Genomic DNA, 9,989 nt, shown 5'->3' on the forward strand with positions numbered 1-9,989 from the left:
GTGGTATGCCTACTACGATCTTCTGAGTGGCAAGGAGGTGCATTGCCTTTGCGCCCCTCTCCTGTCACCACCCCTTTTCCTTTGATCTGGCGCTTCATAGCCTCCATGTCCGCCGCCATCTTCCTTATTAATTCATCTTGTTCCTTTACACGGTCCTCCAGAACTTGAGGATCAATCCTCCGCCTTTGTCTGTCAGGACTTTATGAACGAGAGTGACAAGGGCTGTTAGTCCGCCTCCCCCTTGCATCCCTCATGGGATTTTGTCGTTGTGGCTCCAAGTCCGCCATGGGAGGGATAGAAGGTAGGTCTTCGCGTCTTGCACCCCCCTCTGGTGTTTGTCTGTCGATGGCAGATTGCGACAAATCTTCGTTGTGCGCCATTGTTTCTAAAGAGGAAAAGCTTGATCAAGAGGTTTTGTTCTAGTCTAATCTTCCCACAGACGGCGCCAATTGTACGGGCACGAAATATTCTTCTCGTATAATCCTGTTGATCAAGTCTGCGCTCCTCCGTACATCGTCGTTTTACTCCTTGAAAACACAAACGTGAGTTAGCCGGCGGGTGTGTGTCGAATACCTCTCCGATGCCTAAGTCAGCAAAATAGACAAAGACAAAAAGCTCTGTGTATTCGAGAATCAAAGTTGTGTGTTACCTCTCCAAAGGTGATGTTGTGAGCTTTTATAGGTTCCGCGTGGCATAATCCTAGTAGGACTCTTACTCCTCCATGTAGAGTCCTTATTGGATTCATACTCCTGAAAGATAATGCTTATCCTTCAACACCCTCATCACTGCTTAAACCAAGTGAGATGGTTTTTCCATGGTCGGACTCCAATATGACCGAGGTAAGCATAGCTATGCTAAGCCGCAGATCAGACCGGGATAACTCTACCTCGGTTTCTCCTGTACAAACCACAACATGATTGGACCGAGCTAACAATTAGCATGGTTCCGACCGATCTAATACCACTGCACCATGACCGGTATAACTTTTTAGTATGGTGACCGAGCTAACCGTAGCTCTTTGGGACCGGAATAACTTCAAGCCTCATCTGGACCGGAATAACTTCATGGCCATTTTACTCATAGTATGGTGACCGAGCTAACCGTAGCTCTTTGGGACCGGAATAACTTCAAGCCTCATCTGGACCGGAATAACTTCATAGCCATTTTACTCAGTCCTTCGTACTATGGTCCATAACGGCCCATTGCCCAGCTCGGCCCAATTTTCTTATGAATTACCCTCTCATGTAAGATTTAAAATATGAGTAATGTTATATCTACTAAAATTATTATTAAAAATCTTATTCAAAACGTGTATATCAGAATATCATTAGATGTTCAAGGATTATTTTTTTTTATCAACTAATTATATTTAAATTATTGCACTTTTAGAAAGAGTGTTAATATTTATAAAATCATTCTTAGAATATTCAAATAATGCTTGTTTTTTGGGTGGATATGCAACACACTTTAAGTTTAACCTTACCACTAAATCTAGCATTGTTTAGTTTACAATGCCATATTTATTGTGTTTGAATCATAAAATTAAAATAAAAATTAAAATTAAAAAAAAAAAAAAAAGTGAAACAAATGTAAAAAAATTCTTCATTTTCCTTTCTAGCTAATTTCTTAAACCATCACCAAACGCCTTCACAAGCTTGCTGTCTAAACTAACGATTGTGGCAAGACCCAAATTCAAGAAATAATTGAATTTTCACTTCGATTATGTTTGAATAATAAATTTGGATACCATTTTCTAAATCACTACTCAAAATCAAATTCATAATCCAAATAAAACTGCATGTAAACTAAAATTAAGACAAAGTTAAGAGAAAAGTGTTAGATATATTAAGGGTAAATTACACTTATACTCATTGAGATTTAAATTTAATACATATTACCTTTGATATTTGAAAAATTATACTGACCCTATATCATCGTAATTATTTAAATGAAATTAACGTTAGTATCAAAAATATATTAAATTCATAAACTCTCACTTTTTTAGAGCTTCCACTGCTCCTACAATTGCTGCAACTACCCAAGCTCTAGATCTGCTTGCCGAACTCATCTTTTTATTATTATTATTATTATTTTTTTTTTGTAGTTTTTCTTTTCTTTTCTTTTTCTCTCTGTTTCTTTCTTGGTTCTTGATGAAGGTTCTTTGAAGAGTTTGGTACTTAAAGGTGTTTATAGATAGAGAACATGAGAGGTTGGGAATGACAGAAGGTTGAATTGAATCTCTCTGTGAAACCAAGAGCCTTATTTGGCTCAGTCGGTTAGGAAAACCAGTTCCTTTGTCGCAGTAGTTTTGTTTGATTAGAGCAAAAGGGTAGTAAGGAGTAGGCCCAACCGTTTCTTCAGCTACTGGTTTCTGTGTGTGTGCCCCTGGTTTTGTGTTGTAGCCTACCATCATTTTATAGACAGTGGACCGTGTGGAGCGAAGCAAACAAAGTGAACTGGTGGTATTATTAGGGGGAAAACTGAACAAAAAAACCATGAGTTGTGAAAAAATTATACAATAGGCTCGAAATATTGTTATGTTGTTATATTCCTTTACTAATCCCCTTCATTAATGAATTACTTTTTATAATATTATACTTCTAATATTATACTTTTTATAATATTCCTTTACTTTTTATAATACTGTTATGTTGTTATATTCCTTTATGTTGTTATAATATTATACTTTTTATGTTCTTTAGAGCATCTCTATCAATTTAACTAAATTTTATCCTTTTTTTTATTTTAAAAATTACTTTTTCATCTACTTTTCTCAACAAATTTTCTATTTTTTCTTTATTTTATTAAAATAATCTTTTTAATTATTTTTGAATTTGAATATTTTTTTAATAATAAAATAATTAAACAATATCTTTTGAAGTAAAAAATGGAGCTTTATAGCACTGCCTTTGAAGTGAATCAATTACAGAAGAAATTAGCAAAGGCAGGGTTGGACGGACGTCTGGATGAACGACCGATTAGGTCATTTTTGAGCATTTTCTTCTTCGGCTACAGGGCAATCAATGACATCCAAGCGGATGTTCGAGGGGACGTCCGAGGGACATTTAAGGGACTTCTCCTTCACGCCTTCAGCGAAATAAAATAAGAATTTATCAGATATAAGGGAGCTATAGTGACTCCCTACAAATAGAGAGTCACTGTAGCAATCCTAAATTTAAGAGATGGTACAAGGAATCTGTTGAGAAAGAATTTCTGAAGAATTAACCCTTATAATAGTAAAAAGCTATTATAAGGAAACTGATAGGAATACTCTTAATCACTTAACATAAATAATTAATATTTTACATTCTCTTCCAATCCTATTATCATAGAGTACATTGGTCTATATTCAAGACTATTATGAGTTGTGTATGTGTAATAAGACAACACATGTGTTGAATGGTGGACATATAAATCAAAGCAACTACTACACATTTGAGGCAGCCAAGTGTCAGTGTTCCGTGGCTTTGAAGCATATCATAAGAAGAAGAGGAAGGGTATATGAGCCAATAGAAATATTTGGCTGAGAGAGCTCCTGTAGTTGAGGGAACGAAAGATAAGATGAGGGAACATGACTCTTCTAGAGCGACAATGATCATGGCCGGAATCAACCCTTCTTCTCTGGCTGGACCCAGATCGGAATCAGGCAAACGCAGCACCGGGAGATGGGTTTCTGGTGCCGGAGATCCTGGGAAGAAGGTGAACGTGGTGGTCAATGAGAAGCGCAAGATAAGGGAAGCTGAGAAGGCTGAGACAATCATGCTCCTTATCTTCTGGGGACCTCATTGATTTTGTTATCTAGCTGCTCTTTCTTCCCTACCTACCATTTTCTATATTCATATATATTATATAATTATTATTATTATATATGGGGCATTTATATAATATATCTAAGTTTATGAGTTGTTTGAGATGATCTAAATAAATGTACTTTTTAACTTTTTATAAAATATGAGTTGAGTTTGGATTGGGTTTGAAATGATGTGTTAGAGAAGTAATGTAACTTAAATAAAATGATGTGACTTAAATAAAATAATAACTTTTTAACTTATTATTTTTTTCAACAAATATCAAACTTGACATTAGTGGATTTTCTTGTGGATATAAAGAAATAGAAGTTGTAATGACGCTTTGGTTCAAATCAATATAATATGAACATGTTTGCTTTAGTATCTCTCCTAAAAAAATCTCATTGAAGCGCTTGTGTCATATAGCTCGTGGAATAGCCAGCTAGATAGATTGCACACCGTAAATTAGAATCGAGCAAAGATAGGAACAGAGGGATCAAAGCCTAATCTTAGGCCTCGTGTGGGAATTTTTATTTTTAGTTAAAAAATTATTAAATTAGTTAAAAAGTTATTAAATTAGTCAAAAAGTTAACAATTCATATCAAAAAGTCAAAGATTCTCTTTTCTCTCTACTTTTTACACATCTTTTCGTAAAAAGCTAAAAAATCATTCCAAACATACTAGTTTTTTTTAACTTATATTTTAGTCAAATAGTCAAAAAATTACTAAATTAGCCTGTTCCCAAACGAGACCTTAATTTCTTTTGGCATATTGCTCCTTTTAATCTCCAAAAAAAAAAAATAATAAAATATAAAAATTAGAGAATCTGTGGGTGGTAAGCGAAGACTTCTAGAATAAAACACAAATTGATTCTATGTGCACAATAAAAAAGGGTTATATGTGCTTAAAAACTGAGGAAGAGTATTAGATAAGTTTGGAGAGAACGTTAATTTCATATATAAATATTTAAAATTTAAAAAATGATTGAGATATTAATTTATCATTTTTAAAAATCATTTTTAATAATATGTTTGATAAGTGTTAAATTTTAATTTGTCAAATATTATATCATATGAAATTTAATCTCATTGTCACATATTTAAATTTATAATAAATTAAAAATTAATACATAACATATCATGACAATACAAAAAAATTAAGAGTTTCAATTTATTTCCATAGTGTAATCCTCTCGTATGGTTTGAACTGGAACCCAAATTTAAAAGACAAATGTTCGCAAGTATTCTTTATATATTATTTAATGTAGAAAGTGTGTATAAAAAAATCTTAAGAATATGTAAAATTATTAAAACGAATATATTGAATTAATTAAAAGTATATAGAATTTAATAAAAAATATTTATTATTTTTTATTTATTTATTTTTTAATCTTTTACTTGCGCTTGTGCCTAAAGACACTTGCAATACTCATCTAAAAATAAATAAAGTAAATGGAACAAAACAAACTACAATTATCCTTTCATAAAAAGTTACTTTTGGAGGGTTCCAATTCTCTGCATCATTAACTATCACACTTTGGGGATGTATTTAATGGAAATGGGAATAAAAAAGGAAATATAATGAAAAAAAAAAAAGAATTGATAAGATTCGAAGTTCAAGTTAGATTGGTTGGATCAGGAAATGAAGAAAGAAAAAAGATTAAGTAAATTCAAAAGACAAAAAAGTGAGATTGCATTTCTCTTTCATTTTATTTTCTCTTGCATTTTTCATTATAACCCCCCCCACACAAAAATATATATATTTCCTTTTCTTTCTTATTTCTCTAACCCTTAGTTGGGCAATTTATCAAGTGATTTAGAAAGTAAAAAGAAAAAGAAAAAAGTAAATGAAATATGAATGTAAATTCATTTTCTATCATTTTTTAAATTTTTTTCAAAATTTCCTAACTAAACACAGTGTAATTAAATCGTCCAAGCAAATACAAATCCATTGGGTTTACCCACTCACCAAGAAACTAGGCAGCAAATTCACACCTTCTTTTGCATATCTAAATGGGCAAGCAAAAAAAAAAAAAAAAAATGGAGAAGCAAAACTGACCCCAAACTATCATATCATTCATTAATCGATTAGGGTTTAATCTTTTGTCTTCAGAGATTAGTGTTTAATTGAATTATATCAGCAACAAGAAGATGAGTTTGAGGCACATAAGCAGAGTCTGTGTGAAGGCAGTCAAAGGAATAGTAGACCACAACTCCAATGGGATGATGATAAAGCCCCCTCCAGCAAGACCCAGATCAGATTCAGACAACCCTATCAATGTCGGAAGGTTTTCCAGCATCTTTGAGCCTGCAAAGAAAGTTAACAGAGACAAGAAACGAAGAAAAAAGAAAGTAGAGATGGCTGAAAAACTCGTTCACATCATTTGTTGGGGACCCAATTAGTCCCTAATTACTAATGGTGTGCCTCTTATCTATTTATTGGATTTATTTTGGTTGCATTTTGTTTGATATGATGAAATTGGAGAAAAGAAGTAGCCAAGAAGTTGTAAACATGAAGAAACAGATGATTTATATAATTGTGATTTATTCAATGTTTTTCTCTGGGAAGAAGAGTTGTATAATTCAAGGTTAAAAGTTAGCATGTTAAAAGTTTGCATAGTTTAAGCAAGCAAACACATTTAGGCTTTGGATTATGGATTTGTAGACCTAAAGAAATAAAAGGAAAAAGCTGAATTTATTTCTTTAATTTCATTTGCAAGTCTCTTGATAAATACAGGATCCGAACATAGCATTAGAATCAGTGGTGGACGCAGTGAAGGCCGGGGGTCACGTGCCCCTGGATTTTGAGAATTTTTTTTTTTTTTTAAAAATTTTGTAAACATAAATAAAATATTTAAAATAAAAAAAATTACAAAAATATTATTAGAGTGAAATGTTAATGACATTTTAAAAATTATGAGAACAATAATGATTGTTTTAATTGAAAATAAAGAGACCACTATAAATTACATTATCTATGAAAAATCTTGAATGTAACGATAATGTTATTATTATTGACATGTAAGTATAAGTAATATCACTATAAAGATATGAAATTTATTGGACTGTTGGTTACATGTAAATGTAAGGTTCACTCTCTATGTGTTTATGTACTATTAGTTGATGATATCACATATCAATGATAATGTGGTAGTACCATTATATTAAACTTTTAATCAAATTTTGTATAAAAAAAATTATCATTATATAATTTATTTTAAGATTCATATTCATTTTTTTTTTTTTTGATATTACTCATGATACACTAATTACAAATAATATTATTTTTTGATATTTTTTAAAATCAATTGTACGAAATTATATAAAATATTTTTATAAATTTTTTTAATATTATAATTAATAAGTGCTATTCTAATTTAATTTTTTTTTTACTCCGCCACTTATTAGAATGTTGTTATTTATAATGTACGTGTTGCATGTCCACACTACGCTAGGGGTGATTCATATTCTATCCTTTACAGCTCAAAGAAGCAACAAGGAGTTGGTCACCGACCCTACCAACCGACAAGCCGAAAGTGATGATCGGCACCGAGAGTAATTAAAGGAACAACTGGCCATGTACAAGCCAACGAAGCTCACTGCCGTTCTCTATCATTGTATATAAATAGAGAGAGTGAGGAGAGGGCTCGGTGTAGGAAGTGGGAAGTGAAGAAAAATACAGAAGAGTGAAGAAACTGAGGTGTGAGAAGTGTATGTGAGCTGTGAGTTGAGTTGAGAGAGTGAGAGACTCATCTTCTGTTTTGTTTTTGTTCTTGTTCATAGTGAAGCTTCCTCTCTCTCCCGTGGACATAGACATAGGGCCGAACCACATAAATATTTGTCTCCTGTGTGATTATTTATTGATTGATTTCTGAGTGTGCATAATCCCAACAAGTGATATCAGAGCCAAGGTAAGAGAGCTTCTGAAAAACACGGGGTGTTTTTCTTCGAAACTAAGATTTTTGAGTTGCTCAGAATCAAGTTTTGAACGTACCAACAGGAAGATCTCAATGAGAGGAGGCTAGACCCAAAAAAATCTACCCAAAAAGAAGTCCCACGCTCCTCCACTCACGGTCTACAATTTCGCTGAAATCTGCCGGAATTGGGCCGGAAAGTTCAGTCCGACGAAGAAAGTGAAGTTGAAGATGACCCATTTTTATGTAATAAATATTTATTTGTGAAAACATATAAAAAAAGACTTGTGATGGCAGCGTGGTTTAAACTTTGCTTTCTCTTAATTAAGAGTTCAAAACTCTCTCCCACCAAATTTACAATTTTCCTTTTTTTTTTTTTTTTTTTTTTGGTAGAGCTTCGTCAACATTGCCATGTCATCCAAGTGGTCCATTAACACGACGTGTCACTGCCACGGCATCAGAAATTTTTGGTAATTGTAATTTTGCCTAAAAATTGTTGATAAATTGTAATTTAGTCCCTGAAGTTTTTGAATTTTTTTTCAATTCCAAAAGTTTTCAAATATGACAAGTTGGCCCCTACATTTTATTGTAATTATATTTTGACCCCTATTTTTGTGGTTTTTCTAGCAAGGCCCTTAAAAATTTAAGAAGGGCATTCTTGGCTAATTGGACCATTTTGAGATTGAACAGTGAAGTTTGTTTTTTTAGACTAAGGCTATCTTTGATAGAGGAAATTATTGAGGAAGAATCAACATTGACATCGGGATTCCTGATAAGGTTGAATACTTCCAATTATGCAATTTGGAAGCTCAGAATGAAGGACGTTTTGTATTGCGAAGATTTGTTTGACCCTATTGAGCTTAAAGGAGTCAAACCAGCAATGGAGAAAGATGAAGACTGGACACGAAAGAATCGGAAGACCATTGGTCAGATCAGACAATGGATTGACAACAATGTATTCCATCACGTCGCTGTTGGCTACATATTTTGTACAAGCCAATTACAATTCGATGCGTGGCAAAGTAAGAGTAGTGCGGGAAGACTATTCAAATCTTTGATCATGATCGTACACATGGCAATTAGTATTGGTTGTTACGAGATCTGAGTAGCAGTGGATCAACAGAAAGATACAAAGTGATGTGGCATCATCGGTTACTCACATTTGAATTCAAATTTAGGAGGGAAGCCTAACTACAAGTGATGGCATAATGGAGCTAATCTCGAGGCAACATGATCAGCGATCATGGAGGAGCAGTTCGGCGGTTGGAAATACAGTTCGATGGTCATCCTTAACCAGTATAAATAGCAGAGAAGGCCCCAGAAAAGCCCCCCAGACTCAGATCCAAAAAACCAGTCTTATTCTACTTTACTTAGTTTTACATTTCCTGTTCTTTACATTCCAGTACTTTAAATTATGCACTGCACTTCATTCATAGGAGTAGTTTCAAGTAGATTATCGCTGTAAACCTCTACGAGGCTGAGTTTCAATCATTGTAAGTTTTTCATTCTAATGAAATGCTTCAGTTGTTCTTTATTTGATTGATATTTTTGCTTAATTTTTCTAAATCAAGCCACCAGTAAAATTCCTCTTCATTGAGGCTGAGAGAACTAAAACACAATCGTCTGATAATTGGTTGGCAATTAAATTTCTGTAAGGACTGATTGATCCTTGCTGGCACGCTCGCAATTACAATAATAACCTTCGAAAGCCAAAAAGCCAACATATATTTTTGGCACACCCAGTGGGACCAATTGAAATGGCTAAATGTAAGAGACAAGGAGAAAATGAACCCTTGGAAGAAGGCGTGGAAGGAGAGGTAGAGATACCTAATCCAGAAGATAATGTGATAACACATCCTGTGGAAACTTCCATTTTATTAGAACCTATGGTCGAACAGACCAATACTTCAGAACAAGTACCATATGTTCGTAATATTGGACGAGACTAAGGAATTGGACCATCCACTGTCCCATCTGCTCAGTCAATGAATCCATGGGGTGGCTTAATAGATGCAATGGGACAGCAATTAATGAACACAATGGAAAAGTGGACAACATCCTTTTTGGATCGAATGAATAACCACCAATTAACAAACGTAAGACACATAGAGGAAGTTTCTAGTGTCCCTCAGCAAAGATTGGCTAGAAATAAACAGCTTATGCAAGTTAATGGACATTCTAATGGTCAAACTAGTAATCAGAACTGTGAAAGACCATCACCTCAATCTTGGTACGAGCCTATTCCGAGGCCTATAGCAGGTCAAAATGCCTCAGTACTTAACAGTGAA

Source organism: Camellia sinensis, chromosome 8, assembly GCF_055761805.1.
Source record: "Camellia sinensis isolate YWXY chromosome 8, ASM5576180v1, whole genome shotgun sequence".
In the NCBI taxonomy this organism is placed as follows: domain Eukaryota; kingdom Viridiplantae; phylum Streptophyta; class Magnoliopsida; order Ericales; family Theaceae; genus Camellia; species Camellia sinensis.